Here is a 16,055-nt window from a genome sequence, read left to right as displayed (position 1 = left end):
GCTGCCTGAAAAAGGCACGTAGGTGGTGGGGTGGGAGGCCTGTAACAAGGCTAAAGAGTATCGTGCTGGCTGTTAATCAGAGAGCCTTCCATCAAAGGATGCAGAGATGGGCTGCTCATTGAAGCCTGATTAAGGCCAGGAGCATTTTCAAGGGCAACACTGACTTGACCGCAGCTGGCAGGAGGTGGCCAACAGTTACTTGCTTGATGGTCTGGGCAGGAAGCAGCCCCAGGGCATCTGAAGAGAACGGAGCCCTGGCCAGTGCACTGTGCGGGGACCTGTCTCCGCAGGCATCATGCTGTAAGGAAACCTTTCAGCTTTCCGTAAGCAAGCCCTCTCATTTCTTGGTGAGCACGCGGCGGCCCCAGTGTGCGCTGTTCAAAGGGAAGGTGCCTGTGTGTTCTGGAGATGGATCTATATTAAGACATCTAGCGCTTCTCCTTTTTATTAACAGCTGCAGAGCATTTCACTGTGCCATAATGTATGGAACAAGCCCCCTATTGATGGATGTATAGGGCAGCTAAAGACGGCCATTGACCATTCAAATATTCACTAATGAACTGCCCGATTATGAAATTAGTCCCTCTGAAACATCCCTCCCCACTGAACACTATTGTTTCTCCCCACCCATCTTCTCCCTGCTCTATCTCTGTTGACTGAGTCTCCTCCTGGGCTGTCTCTTATCAAATAAGGACAATGTAAAGTAAATCACTTATGAAGAAGAACTGTAAATCCTGTCAAGATAAGAGATTTCATGAAGTTAAGGGCAGTGAAATTGAAGAATCTCTAACAGAGATTAGGAGATTAGGCAGAGTTAAACCAGTTATCAACTGAAGAGAAAATCAAGGCTGATACCTAGATAAGCATTTCAAAAAAGAAGTAATAAAAGCAGATGAAATAATAAAGGATTAAGGGTAGGCCCTTCGTGAAGCCATGAAGCCCTGCCTTCTGCAGAAATGATCCTCTGTGTGGACGTGCTGCCAAAGTCCATTATGAAGTGAAAGATGACGGCATGCTTTATAAACATGCCACCAGAACCTCTCTCCATTCACGAGTAGGCATCTACGATTATAACAACTTACATTTATATAAGATAATCTTGTTTTCAAAACTATTATTACTACTTCTCAAGGTAACTTCCCAATCAAGTCTATTTTTCATGAAATTTTAAGTGCATTCACTTCCAGAGGCCCGTTTTTCCCCCATTTCCAGCAGGGTTAAGATATCTGTACGTGTTTTGATAGATGCTACCAAATCATGAAGGCTGGCACCCATTGATGCTACTAAGAAAAGTGCACAAACACGCCCGTTTCCCCACACCTTCACCAACAAGTGAGTGGTCACAGTTTTTATCTTTATTAATTTGACTGAGGAAGAAGTGGTGTACTGGAGTGTTCACTTACATTTCTTTTATTGTAAATGAGGCTTTTATCTCTTCAAAGAAGTAAACACATTTGTTTTTTCTTTTTTGTGAACCATTTCTCCATACCCTTAATTTTTTTAATACCTCTTCTTACTGATTTATAGGAACTCTGTCTTAGATGTTGAAAATATTTTATCCCAATTTTTCTTCAGTCTTTGAGCTTCTGTAGTTTTCTGCTGGCAGGATTTTTAAATTTGAGTGTTTGGGGGGTTTTTGTTTTTGTTTTTTGTTTTGCATTTCTTATATTTTATTAAAAGTTGAGCTTGTTTATGTGTTTCAGAAGCCAGTTGTATTTTCTTTTCATAAACTGTTCAAATTTTTGGTCCATTTTTTCCTGTTGGACTTCAGAATTTTTAAATTTTGACAGTCAGCTCTGGCAGTCTTTTGTGATTTGAGGTCCTTGTCTTAAAGTTTGGAAAAATTTTGGAAAAAAGCCTCATTCTGAGATTGTTTTAATAAATTCTCCCATGTTTTCTTCTGTCATCTTTATTTTTCACATTAAAAAATAGTTTTAATTGAAGTATGGTTAATTTACATGTATTAGTTTCAAGTGTAAAGCAAAGTGATTCAGTTACACACACACACACACACACACACACACATATATCTACATGCATACACATATATATATATATATTCTTCTTCAGATTATTTTCCCTTATAGGTTATTACAAGATGCTGAGTATAGTTCTCTGGGCTATACAGTAGGTCCTTGTTGTCTACCTATGTCATATATAGTAGTGTGTATATGTTAATCCCAAACTTCTAATTTATCTCTCCCCCACCCCACTCTCCCCTTTGGTACCCGTAAGTTTGTGTTCTATGTCTGTGAGTCTATTTCTGTCTTGTAAATAAGTTCATTTGTATCATTTTTTTAGTTTCCACATATAAGTGATATGAATATGATTATCTGTCTCTCCTGTCTGACTTACTTCACTTAATATGGTCATCTCTAGGTCCACCCATGTTGCTGCAAATGGCATTATTTCATTCTTTTTTATGGCTGAGTAATATTCCATTGTGTATTATGTGTGTGTGTGTACATATATATATATGTACACACATACATATACACACACCACATCTTCTTTATCCGTTCATCTGTTGATGGACATTTAGGTTGGTTCCATGTCTTGGCTATTGTAAATAGTGCTGCTATGAACATTGGGGTGCATGTATCTTTTTTTTTTTTTTTTTGCGGTATGCGGGCCTCTCACTGTTGTGGCCTCTCCCGTTGCGGAGCACAGGCTCTGGACGCGCAGGCTCAGTGGCCATGCCTCACAGGCCCGGCCGCTCCGCGGCGTGTGGGATCCTCCCGGACTGGGGCACGAACCCGTGTCCCCTGCATCGGCAGGTGGACTCTCAACCACTGCGCCACCAGGGAAGCCCGCATGTATCTTTTTGAATTAGCGTTTTCTCTGGATATATGCCCAGGAGTGGGATTGCAGGATCATATGGTTAACTCTATTTTTACTTTTATAAGTTACCTCCATACTGGTCTCCATAGCAGCTGTACCAATTTGACATTCCCACCAACAGTGTAGGAGGGTTCCTTTTTCTCCATACCCTCATTTATTATTTATAGACTTTTTAATGATGGCCATTCTGACTGGTGTGAGGCGATACCTCACTGTAGTTTTGACTGCGTTTCTCTAATAATTAGTGATACTGAGCATCTTTTCATGTGCCTGCTGGCCATCTGTATGTCTTCTTTGGAGAGATGTCTATCTAGTCTTCTGCCCGATTTTTGATTGGGTTGGGGTTTTTTTGATATTAAGCTGTATAAGTTGTTTGTGTATTTTGGGAATTAATCCCTTGTCGGTAGCATCATTTACAAATATTTCCTCCCAGTCCATAGGCTGTCTTTTCATTTTGTTTATGATTTCCTTTGTTGTGCAAAAGCTTTTAAGTTTAATTAGATCCCGTTTGTTTATTTTTATTTCCATTACTCTATGAGACAGATCCAAAATAATATTGCTGTTATTTATGTCAAAGAGTGTTCTGCCTATGTTTTCCTCCAGGAGTTTTATAGTATCCAGTCTTACATTTATATGTTTAATCCACTTTGAGTTTATTTTTGTATATGGTGTTCAAGAATGTTCTAATTTCATTCTTTTACATGTAGCTGTCCAGTTTTCCCAGCACCATTTATTGAAGAGACTGTCTTTTCTTCATTGTATATTCTTGCCTCCTTTGTTGTAGATTAATTGACCATAAGTGCGGGGGTTTATTTCTGCGCCTTCTATCCTGTTCCATTGATCTATATGTCTGTTTCTGTGCCCGTGCCATGCTGTTTTGATTACTGTAGCTTTGTAGTATAGTCTGAAGTCAGGGAGCGTCATTCCTCCAGCTCTGCTCTTCTTTCTCAAGATCGTTTTGTCCTTTCAGGGTCTTGTGTTTCCATACAAATTTTAAAATTTTTTGTTCTAGTTCTGTGAAAAACGTCATTGGTAATGTGAATGGGATTGCACTGAATCTGTAAATTGCCTTAGGTAGTACAGTCATTTTTGACACTATTGATTCTTCCAATCCAAGAACACAGTGTATCTTTCCATCTGTTTGGGTCATCTTCAGTTTCTTTCAACAGCATCTTACAGTTTTTGGAGTAAAGGTCTTTTGTCTCCTTAGGTAGGTTTATCCCTAAGTATTTTATTCTTTTCAACGCAATGGTAAATGGGATTGTTTCCTTAATTTCTCTTTCTGATATTTCGTCGTTAGTGTATAGAAATGCAACAGATTTCTGTATGTTAATTTTGTATCCAGCAACTTTACTGAATTCACTGATGAGCTCTAGTAGTTTTCTGGCAGCATCTTTAGGATTTTCTCTATATAGCATCATGTCATCTGCAAACAGTGAGAGTTCTACTTCTTTTACAATTTGGATTCCTTTTTCTTCTCTGATTGCTGTGGCTAGGAATTCCAAAACTATGTTGAATACAAGTGGCGAGAGTGGGCGTCCTTCATCTTTTTACATTTAAATAGTGCTCCCTCTAGATTTGGACATAAGGAGTCATTAAATTCGATTTATTTTCTATGTGTCTAACTAGTTACCCCAACACTATTTATTTGAATACATCATCTTCTTTCCACTGACTTAAGTTGTTACCTTTATCATATTTCAAACTCTCATTTAATGTGTCCATTTCTAGATTGTCTTATGGATGGCTGATGGGCCTAGTGACGGGCCAGCCTCAGTTATTTGACTTTTGAACTTTATGATGTGCTTGTGAGTATAGCAGGTTTCCCCCATCTCTCTTACTCATAAGAGGAAGCTGCATTTCACACAGTACAGTCAACCAGGGAATCCATGGCATGGCCTCAGACCACAACACTCTAGACACAGGATTAGCTCTTGAGTTGGACGGGAAGCCTGAGTGTTTGGGGCTGAGTCCTCGCCTTGGTGGCTAATGCTGTCAGGGAACAGGAGCACTTGTCTCTTCTGGGCTCACTCACACGGCAGAGTCCAGACAAGGGGTCTCTTCCGGGCTCACTCACATGGCAGAGTCCAGACAAGGGACGCACCTGGGTCTCGGGTCTGACCCTGGGGGCCACTTCCTACTCATGTATGATCACAGTTTCAGGGCATCTTATGAAAACTGAATTCAGTAACTCAAGAAAGTAAATAAGCCTAATTCAAAAAGGAAAAGAATGGCAATAAGAAAAATCTGTAACATGTAGCCAGCCCCTCCCCTCCCCAGGCCAACCACCGGAAAGGAAAATAACTGACACGGTAAAGTGTTATAGCTGGAGTGCTGTTATAACCAGCGCAGGTCAAAATGGTTTCACATCATGACTTGGACAGCAGTGACTCAGTTTCCTTATCTAATCCAGACCACCTGTACCAATGTGGCTTTTCCAGCCTCATCCTTGTGAAACTAGCCCAGAGGAATGTGCCCCTGTCCCCAGACCTCCTGCTTGGTGCTCTCCTTTACTGACTTGTAAACAAAAAAGTAGTGGTTAAAAGCAGATTCTAGAGCTGTAGTGCAAGTTCAGATCCTAACTGCACCCCTCCTACCTGCTGGACCTTGAATGAGTCATTTAACCTCAGTTTCAGTTTCCCCATCTGTAAAATGGGGATAATAAGAAAGAGTGCCTACTGCAGAGGGTTACTGGGAGGATTAAATGAATGACTAATGTGAAGTACACAGAATGGTGCTGACACATAGTAAGGTTATATAGTATTGGTTAAATGCATGTCCCTACCTCAAGATGAGTCATTCAGTTCATGTTTATCATGGTAGGTGCCTGACAACGTCGATGGAGAGGCGAGTTTGAATGAGTAGAATCACCTTCAGAAAAAAGTGAAGTTGCACCCTCATCAGACTATTTAGGACAATGGGTAATCTTTAAACCCGAGTGCTTTTCTGGAACACAGAGGGACAGGCTGCACCAAAGAGCTCCAGACGCTTTTTCAGAATTGTACAGGACTTGCATTACGTGCTTTTTTTTTTTTTTAAAGAAGATGTTGGGGGTAGGAATTTATTAATTTATTAATTTATTTTTGCTGTGTGGGGTCTTCGTTTCTGTGCGAGGGCTTTCTCTAGTTCTGGCAAGCGGGGGCCACTCTTCATCGCGGTGTGCGGGCCTCTCACTATCGCGGCCTCTCTTGTTGCGTAGCACAAGTTCCAGACGCGCAGGCTCAGTAGTTGTGGCTCACGGGCCTAGCTGCTCCGCGGCATGTGGGATTCTCCCAGACCAGGGCTCGTACCCGTGTCCCCTGCATTAGCAGGCAGATTCTCAACCACTGCGCCACCAGGGAAGCCCAACATGCTGATTTTTTTTCACATAAATTTTATAATCAGCTTGCCTGATTTAAAAAAAAAAAGTGTGTGTGTGTGTGTGTCCCTCCATATTCTGCCAGTAGTTTCTATTGAAACGGCAATCCATTTAGATTAACTTAGAATTATCTTTCTTACAATATTTTTGACTTTCTAGCCAAAAATAGGAGATTTATCCATGTGTTCAAATCAGTTGTAACGTCCCTCAGTATTTTTTAGCCCTCTGTTCGTATAGATTTTCTGTATCTTCATTATTGGGTATTTTTAGGAAGACTACTTTTTTTTAATTTGGCGATCGTGATTTTTTTCATGAATTTTTCATTCTGAGATAATTGTACGTTCACATGCAGCAGCTAGCTGTGAGAAATAATAGAGAGATCCCACGTAGCCTTCACCCAGTCTGCACCAGTGGTAACATTTTGCAAACTGTAGGACCAGATCACTGCCAGGATACAGACGCTGACACAGGGGAGCTTCTGTCACCCCAGGGTCCCTCATGTAGCCCCCTTTCATAGCCACACTCCCTTCTCTCCCATTTCACCTTGTCCTTAGCCCCTGGCAACCACTAATCAGTTCTGCATTGCTTTAATTTTGTCTTTACAAGAATGCTCTATAAATGGAACTGTACAGTATGGGACCTTTTGAAACTGGCTCTTTTCACTCAACACAGTTCTCTGAAGATTCATCCAGGTTGCTGCATGTATCTTTGCATTCTTGGTGTGACCCTGTTTACACTGGTTATTTTTACAGCTGATGGACCCTGGTTACTAATAGCTTCCCTTTTTTTGCGCTGACTATCATAGATGAAATCAGTATGTGTTCTTTTATTATGCCAGCCTTGTCAGATCAGTGGGATTCTGGCTCCACAGAGACTGTGGAAGGTTTCGTTAAGGATGTGACTATTTTAAAATATATGCTCAAAGAGAAAAAAAAAGCTCCTGTGAAAAAAAATTTGTTTTGTTCTTAATTTTCTTTTTTTCAACCACTTTATTGAGTCACGATTGACATACAAAATCTGTACATAATTAATGTATACAATGTGCTGAATTTGGAGATAAGTGTATACCTATGAGACCGTCACCACAATCTAGGCCATAAACATACCCATCACCTCCAAAAGTTTCTTCACGCCCTCTGTTATCATGTATATTGTTATTTCCTAAGAACACGTAGCGTCAGATCTAGCCTCTGAGCAACTTCTGAAGCACACGATGCAGGGCTGTTGACTACAGGCACTGCGATAGGCAGGCGCTCTCTAGGACTCATTCACCCCGCAGAGCTGAAACTCTGTGCCCTTTGACAAATTCCTCCCGGCTGCCTCCTCCCCCTGCCCCTGGCAACCACCATTCAACTCTCTGCTTCTCTGCGCTTGGCTATTTTAGATTCTTCATATAAGTGATATCATACAGTATTTGTCCTTCTGTGTCTGGCTTATTTCACTGTCCTCCACATTCATCCGTGTTGTCACAAGTGGCAGGATTTCCTTCTTGTGAAAGAATTCTTGTACAACAACTCTATTTCTGAACGCTAACAGGATTCGGGGGGAAAAAAGTCCTTTTTACATCATTTATGTTTGATAGAGAGTGGGATAGAAGGAAGCAAGTTTGCTCCCTATGGGATAGATGCAAGAGTTCAGGGAGCCCCCAAGGAGGGGCTTGGGAGCCCTGGGGCCATCCTGTGGGGCCGGGAGGAGGGCATTCCTGTCTTGACTGCTCCCCCGAGAGAGGGCCTCACTTTCTCCCAGTATCTTCTTGCCTCCCACCAGCCCACCCAGCTCTGTCTCTCTCCCCAGCTCTGTGACTCGTAGTCATCTTGAAGCTCCCTGCTCACCCCCATGTGCAGCACTGCTCTCGGGCTGGGGTGACTGCAGACTAAGAATGGGAATCTTGGCGAGAGCTCTGGGGGGTGGGGGGGGTAAGTTGACCTTCACGGCCTCAGGCTCCCTTGATGGGAAATGAGGTTTGTTACAGCCCCCACCCAGTCCAGGCTGGGCCAGCCCACACACACACACCTACACACACACACACACACACACCTACACACACACACACACACACACCCCCCACACCGCTGAGCTAAGAAGGGCACAGGGCAGCCCCAGTCTGAAACTCCCGTGGGTTCCCCCAGCGTGGATGTGTGTAGGGTCTAGGCTCTAGGAGCTGAAGGCACCTGTAAGATCCAGTGCGGTGCCCGGCAGGCAGGCGGAGGAGACGGTGCCCCCTTGCCCTGTGTGTCCATTCTTCCAGGCAGGAGGTGTGAGTGCACACACCAGGCACCGTGCAAGCCCCAGGAGACCAGGAGGATCTGGGCAGGGACCACCCCTGCTCTCTCAGAGGTCCTGATCTCCTCGGCAACACTCCCTGGGCACTGCGTTCCAAAGGAGCCCCGGCGCTACCCTTTCGGGGAGGAGAAAGCTCGCTACCCTGCACACATCTTTGGACTAAAGAATCCTCTTAAAATCATAATAGTACTCGCCCTTAGCCAGGCACTTTGCTGAGTGCTTTATAAACATCATTTCACTAATCCTTACATCACGGCAGCTTTTGACATAAGAATATTATCACTCCTGTTTTATATATAATCAACCTGAGGCTTGAGAGGTTAAGTCGGGCCCAGGGTCACAAAGCTAGTATTGACCCTGAGCAGTGGCTCTGATGAAGTCACTGTCGCTCCTCAAACACTCCCTTGGTGTCATTTTAAACAAGTCAAGCTCTCTCCTGACCCTCTCCCCTTCCCCAGGCTGGGACCGACTTACGTCCCTCCTTAAGAGTGGCCAATTTCTAAGCCTCAGACTGGTCCACAGAGAACCCATCTCCCCTCTTGTTCTTAATGTATAACTGGGTGTTTGTCTGTGGTGAAGGGTTACGAGCCGTCTCCTTCGATCCCAAGGCCGGTGAAGGCAGAAGTAGGTCTTTTTGTTCAGCATTATCTTCAGTGTTTAATCCGCACAGAGCCCATCATGGCCGTTCTGTGAATGTTTGACGAATAAATAAGTGAATGAATAAGCAAGGGGGGATTGCACCAGGGCCTGTCAGGTGCAGGACCCTGGCTGTGGTCCATCCTCCTCACAAGGGCCTGCCCAGTCTGCAGCGGGTCTCGAAGCAGCAGTGAGGCCTTAATGCTCTTTCTGGAGCTCCTTCACCCCTGCTCTTCCTCCAGGGCACGTCCCCACTCACACAGTCCATGGCAGTTGGAGTCCAGAGTCTACCAGGGGTCTCTGACCGAAAGCTCTGCCCCGCTGGAGCCCACTCCCTTCCGTACATCTCCCTAGAAGTACAGGGAGATGAAGTGCGGTCACTCTGGTGGTCCGCCAGGGCCTTGTTATGCCGCACTGTCTCAGTTTTCGTAGATCAAGGGACCAGGCTCTGGGGATGGCAGATGCTCCCGGGTAGAAAACAGTGGCTCCTGGGAAGGAACTCAAGTCTGTGCATGCTGAGACCAAGAGGTTCTCCGCCACCAGGCTGTGTTCACACGCCTTCCTTGGTTGGTTGGTCGCCCTAGTTATGCCCTCCCCAGAGAGGAAGTCTGCTCCCCCTTCCTAATGGCAAGTCTCCTGTTAGCCTGAGAACCAGGGGCCTTTAGATCTTCTTGTTCCCGGGATAATTCTCACCAGCTCAGGAGGCATGGGGATGGGCCAGTGTTAGGAATGGGGCCAGCACCTGATTAAAGGCTCCAAATGAGGGGTCTCGCGCTGGGTGACGGAGCTGGAGGTGAGGGACAGAGCGAAGGTCCTGGCCCTCTGCAGCCTGCTGGCCTGAGTGCGGACGATGGTTTGCAAGACCAGTCGTGTGGAGGCCAGGTTTTCTGTGCCAAGGGCTAGGCCCCTCTTCCTGTCACTACTGCCTACAAAGGCTGGACCTGGGGCTCTGGCTGATCAGGAAAAAGTAAGAATTGCATACGATTCCATCAAAGATGGTTTTCCTATTAAAACATGACTCGTGTTAAAACACAGGGCTTAGTTCAGAGTAAACATTTCGAACTGCTGAGGAGAAGCAGAGATTTACAACACAGAGCAAGACTTAAAGACGTAAAAGCCCCTGTACACTGACTGAGGCCGAGAGCGCTGCCCCGCAGTGCCAGCTCAGTTCAGACCCAACTTGATCCAACCTGCTCCATCTCTGCTTCCAGGAGCCCCCCCTCACTTCTCACCTCAGTACTCCCAGGTTGGGAGGCCTCGCGGTCCAGCCTGGGCCTTAGGCCCTCCTCACTCCCTCCTGGCTTGAGCTCCAGGGCAGCCGCCCTTGCTCTGTGCCCCCAAATCTTGGCCTCCACCAGCTTTGTTGGATTCCTCTCCCTGGCCGCACACTCGCTGCTGCCTCTCTCTTCCAAATCATAAACACAAAAGATGGCCAAAGGTACACTCTCCACGACATTTTTCCTGGTCAGACAAAACCTAATGACTGCCTTTTGTTTCCTTCCATTTAGAAGCATTTCCCTGGCAACCCTGTCTCTCCTTAGTCAACAGCAGCTAACTTCATCCTTCCCCTTTATCAAGATATTGTTTAGAGCAAATAACTCATTAACTGGTACAGCAACTTGGGAACCCTTTCACACCGGCTCTCGAGAGGACCTTTCCCCTGAGAACGGGGCACCCCACAGAGCTCAGGAGGAGCAGTGCCTTCGGGGGCTTTGGTAGGGCTCTGCCAGCAGACAGGCAGCTGCCGGTTAACGACTGTGCCTGGTACCTTCTCTGATTGGATTAAGTAACTTAACAAAAGGGAAGCCGACGTGGCTGGAGTGAACTGCCACATTCGTATTCCTGTGGCATCTCCTCCTAGGTGGCCCAGGTGTATGTATGAAGGCCTGAGGCCTGCTGCCAGCACCGCATAAGCTCCAGGGGGCCATGTGGGCTCAGTCTCCACTGATTCCTCAGCTCCCCAGCAGCATTCTCTTTCATGTGAAAATATACTCATTTGATAAACAGACTGTGTTCCAGAACTTTCTAGGTGACCTCCCTTCTCTTCCTTCTTTTCCACTGTTAGGGGTTGGAAAAGCGATAGATTTGCTTTCTCAGTGTCTCTGGAGTGACTTTCGGGGCAAGAAATGCCCCTTGTCTATGGCACCAGAGTTGTGGCCAACTGAGAACCTGCTTTGGCGGAGGGACCTGGGAGGAGCCCCTCAGCTAGGCCTGCTCATGTAGCAGGAGTGAGGGAAGCTTCTGCCTCTCACTCTCCCTCACAGACTGCTCCAGCCACAGGCAAGGGCTAGGAATCTCCCCACCAGGGCAAGTGCAGGACCAGCCTCCTTCAGAGAGCAGCCCGAGACGCAGGCGATGCTTTGCCAAGGCTCTGTCTCTATCAGAAAGTAGGTCTGTGTCCCTAACCCACACGGTGCACTAGAAGGGCGCTGGTGTGCTGTGCGCACAGCAGGTGACTGGATAAGAGGTGAGACGGCTTCCATCTTCAGAGCTCGCGGCTCTGCATTTACAGCTTCCTCCGCTCCCTGCCTCACTCGTACTTCCTGGATTTGACATGTGTGCCTCTGGGGACAACCTGTGAGAATTACAGATTGCCGGGGGCGGGGGCGGGGGTGCAGCCGTGTCCGATTGGCACAGAGCGTCTAATGTTCAGACCTGAACAGACAGGGAAGGGGTTGCCTGGAGAGGGTCCCCATCTGGACAGAATGTTCCCCTACGTGGGGCAGCCGGCACAGCTCACGAGAGCATGTCTTCAGTCCTCAGATCCCAGAGTGTGCATGCCATGGCATGTCACACCCATAGCCACGTGTCTCACACTTCAGGGGCCCAGCCATGTCACGTAGAGGGCCACCCACATCACTGGTTCTGGACAGGTGTCGACGGGTCCCCTTTTACATGGAACTGCACCCTGAATGGGAAGCCCAGCGCGCCTTCCATCTGATAGGCCACGCCAGAGGGTTGCTCACACCCAGGCGTGCGACCCTGGCCCCACTGTTCAGTGGCAGCACCCACACAGATATCGAGCCTTGCAGCTGCGAGGTGAGCTGCTGTCATTCCGTGTGGGGTGGGAGGATGAGCCCACGCAGGCAGCAGAGGCCACAGGCCGCCACAGCCTCTCGCTCAGGCACTGTCATTCCGGAGGTCCCATGCAGGCTTTGGGCCTTTGGGTCTGGGGCTTATGGAGGCGGGCCCCTGCCCACCCCGGTGCTCTGACTCCGTCTGCCCAAAGGCACCTGCAGCGTCGGCCATCCTCTGGAATAGGACTCCCGGGCAGGGTGGGCCAGGTTGTCTCCTAGTCACCTCCTGACTCACCAGGGTCCAGGCCATCACCTGGGCTAAGCCGAACGTTCTCTCTGTGGACAAGCCTGCCCGAGTCCTGGCCCACTCACCGTCAGCCTGCGCGCTCTGGGCCTCAGCCCAGTTCCAGGAGAGTCACGATGGGGCTTGTTCTAGGCCCCTCTGGCTCTCACCCATCCGGGGCATGGGAGAACAGAGAAAGGTGCTGGGCCTGCCCCTAGCAAGCCTGAGTCAATGGCAGATCGTCGCCCTTCGCCCTGTCTCGCTCGCTCGCCCTGGCCTTTTCCCTGCCTTCCTGAGAGCACAGCTGTGCCCGCCCGTCCTGCTCCTCGACCACCAGCTCCAGCCTGGCTGTGTGACCCTAAGGCCCTGTGATGCAGGGGACAAACATGCCTATCCCAATGATGACACTGGCCTGGGAGGCCAGACCCCAGACCACACCACACTGTGCCTGGCCAGGGGAGGAACACCCTCAGCGGCAGGGTGTGGGCACCCCGTGCAGAGACCTGGACCCTTACGGGCAGAGCCCCTGCCTGCCAAGTTTCTGTGATTATTTTGAAACAGTTCCCAGCAACAGACACCCCCCCCCCCCCGCCCCCAGCACTGAGTCTCATTCGCAGCCCCGGAACAACAGCTCCCGGCCCTGGGCAGCACGTTCCTGCGGGACAGCTGCTGTAACCGGATCGCGGGCCCGGCTGCCAGCACTCTCCACATGAGCACGTCTGCTCTTAGGCCAAGCTCTGGGCTGTGCAGAGCGTGGCTGCTCGACCAAACACGGGTCCCCCCACTCGGATGGCAAACCCCTCCCTGTTCAAGGCCCCGTTTTCAGACTGGGAGCACTGGCTTCCAGCTGTAAAACTGCATTCCCTCCGGAGCAAGAGCTCCTCTGCCCACCCCCACAGAACAAACAAAGGGACTCAGGTGCACTTCCCCGGCCAGAGGGCCCTGGTGTGCGTCAGTCCGGTCACCAGCCTAGAGGCCGACCCAGGTCCATGAGGCCCTCATGGTGCACGGCATGCCTGGTGCGTCCTCCTGGTGAGTGAAGGCGAGCACAGGGCCAGGTCTGGCTTGCTGAGGCAGGAGCAACAGCTCCGGGTGAAGACATGGCAGTCGCAGATCTAGGGGGACAGGATGCCAGGCAGTGACACAGATGCCCTGAATGGGGTGTACCAAGTAGACCTCAGCCCACCCACAAACTGCAGTGGAGAGATCTGGGTCGGGGCTTGTCCACCAAGTACAGGGCCGGTTGAGAGTGCTGGACTCCCAGGCCTGACGGCCTTGGGTTGAGGGCTGCGACAGCCTGGCCTGCTTGTGGCTGCCCTCAGTGCTACGCTCTGCAGAAGGCTCTGGTAGGTGGATACACGCCCACGAGCCCAGCTGTCCATACAGCGCCCCTGACTGCACTGGGGCTGCTGCACAGTATTCAAGAGGGCCGTCCTGGGATCCTGGGACTTGGGACTGTTTATACAGTCCTCTCCCTGACACAGCCTATTCGGTGGCTCTGACCCCCTGACCCCTATCAAGGAGGTGTGGCTGGCGGGGGAGGGACAGGTTCCCCTCTCCATTCTTCTCAGGCCCTCTGCTCCATCTGTGGCCTTCCCTCCCCAGCCAGGTCCCAGAGCCCAGGGTACAGTGTTCTGATGCGCCTGGGCCAGCAGCCAGCCAGTCATGGAGACACTGAGGACAGGGGCCTCCAGCCCAGACCCCGGTTCCCAAGGAGACTCAAAGGCCGGAGTCGGGGTGTCCTGCGGAAATCCTGGTGGGATGGAAAATCCCCAGCAGTTGGGCCCCAGGCTGAGCTGTGACACTGCACTTTTCCCGCCTGCTGGGGGTCAGCCGGCTCGCTGCTTCCTGCTTCCCTTTGATGTCCCTGTGTGAGGGAGGGGTCAGCACCTCTCTGGGCTCGGGCGCACACACACACACGCGCGCGCGTGCTCTCGGCTGCAACAAGGAGTCTGTGCTCTGGGGCCTGGGTACTGGGTACGCTGGGGTCAGGCAGGGGACCTGGTGGGCTGGGGAGGGAGGCCAGGTGGAAAAACCCCAGCCTCGGCAGAGAGTTCCTGAGAGAGAGGAAAGGAAGGGTCTGCCCTGAAGCCCACCGAGGGCATGTCCGCTCTCCCTCCTGGGCTGTCTGATCTGGGAGGGAGACGCCATGATGAGCCTCTGTCTAGACGAGGAAACTGAGGCCTGTGGACAGTCCAAGCACCGCCACTCAAATGGCGTCCTCGGGGCCTTCCTCTCACATCTGGGGAACTTCCCCCAAAGTTTCAATAGCTGCTGCCGTTTGCCAGCCCCCCCTGCAGCGCTGCGCCCCAGTCTCTGCGTGCGCCCTCCCCAGTTCACTGCATGACGCCGGGCTTGGCCTCCAGCTCCAGGTGGCAGGGCAGAGCTCGGGCAGCCAGGCCTTGTGGCCCTAGTGCCACCATTCTACATGCTCACTGCTGACAAGGCAGGTGCTCTCCCGAACACTGGGACTGAGCTGGCCCTCTGACCAGCCCAGTAACCCCAGGAGGTACCCTGCTGGTTTTAATTTGGGTTCACAGATGAGGAAAATGAGGCACAGAGAGATCAGGGGACCTGCCCAGTGGCACGTACCTCACCGGTGCTAGAACTGGGACCCCAGCTGAGTGGCCGGGGCTGCTGTTCGGTGCCGCCATATCACACCTCCACACTCCACTGCTCCCCAAGAGCCCCCTGGGCCCAGACCTCCTGGAGAGGCGCCCGAGGGGGAGAGCGCAGGCCGGCCATACGGCAAGGTCTGGAGCTGAGCTGGCGGGGCAAGAGGGAGCTCTGCTCTCTGCTCCTTCCACATGTGGGGTTGGGGAACAGGTCAACCCTCTAGAAGAACCCAGAGAAAATGGCAGGGGATGACCAGGAAAGCCGGGACCGCAGGGCCCAAGGCTGGGAAACTGGAGGCACGCGTACCGCCTGCAGGATTCTGAGGGGCGGTTAGCCCGCCCTGTAGTAGTGGCTCCTCCGCCTGGCAGTTGGGTGGTCTGGCCCCCACCCACCTGTGCAAGAAGGCCTTTGAGATCCTGAGGAGAGAAGCTGTGGAGGCGCAGGTGGCTGGGGAGGTGACCCCCCCACTCTTTTAATGTTCAAACAGCTCAGCCTGCTGACTTTGATGCAGGGGGTTAGGCGGAGTGGCTTTGAAGTCAGCCCTTGGGGGACGCTCCTATCAGCCCCTGCGTAGATAATCTCCCACCCGGCCCTGGGACTCAATGCCACTCTTGGGATGCCCCCCCTTACAGCTTGGGGCCTTTTGGGTGGCCTTGGGAAGAGGGGGCCTTAGCGGGGGAAGAAGCAGCCTCTCCTTGGGAAATGGGGAGCGTGGGGGAGGGGCAGCCCAGGACACATGCCCCCAGAAACCCCTGCCCTCTGCTCCGCCTACCCCCAGGCACTGGTGTTCCTCCCAAGAGCCCTAGAGGTAGAAGGTGTCTGGAGAACCACCCTCCCTCCTTTGGCTCAGAAGGAGCCTGGCCGCAGCCAGTGTGTCCCCGACATCTTCCACCTCATAGCCCCGTGATCTGCTCCCTTGCCTTGTCTGCCAGCCTGGAGCTCACGGAGGGGCACCCCATCTGATGGCCCCCGCGTCCCAGCACTGGGCCTGCACAGGAGGGCCAGAATGAATGATGACTCA

At 50.4% G+C, this 16,055-nt stretch overlaps 1 protein-coding gene and 1 long non-coding RNA gene across 5 annotated transcripts in view; one reads left to right on the top strand and one right to left on the bottom strand.

Moving 5' to 3' along the window:
- KCNQ1 (potassium voltage-gated channel subfamily Q member 1) overlaps nucleotides 1-16,055 on the top strand; it is a 348,762-nt gene that overhangs the window by 178,340 nt on the left and 154,367 nt on the right. The window lies entirely within an intron of this gene.
- LOC141279427 (uncharacterized) overlaps nucleotides 1-16,055 on the bottom strand; it is a 37,612-nt gene that overhangs the window by 11,491 nt on the left and 10,066 nt on the right. The window lies entirely within an intron of this gene.

Source organism: Tursiops truncatus, chromosome 8, assembly GCF_011762595.2.
Source record: "Tursiops truncatus isolate mTurTru1 chromosome 8, mTurTru1.mat.Y, whole genome shotgun sequence".
In the NCBI taxonomy this organism is placed as follows: Eukaryota; Metazoa; Chordata; class Mammalia; order Artiodactyla; family Delphinidae; genus Tursiops; species Tursiops truncatus.
Note: the sequence above shows the minus strand (reverse complement) of the source record. Positions and strands in the feature narration are given on the sequence as shown.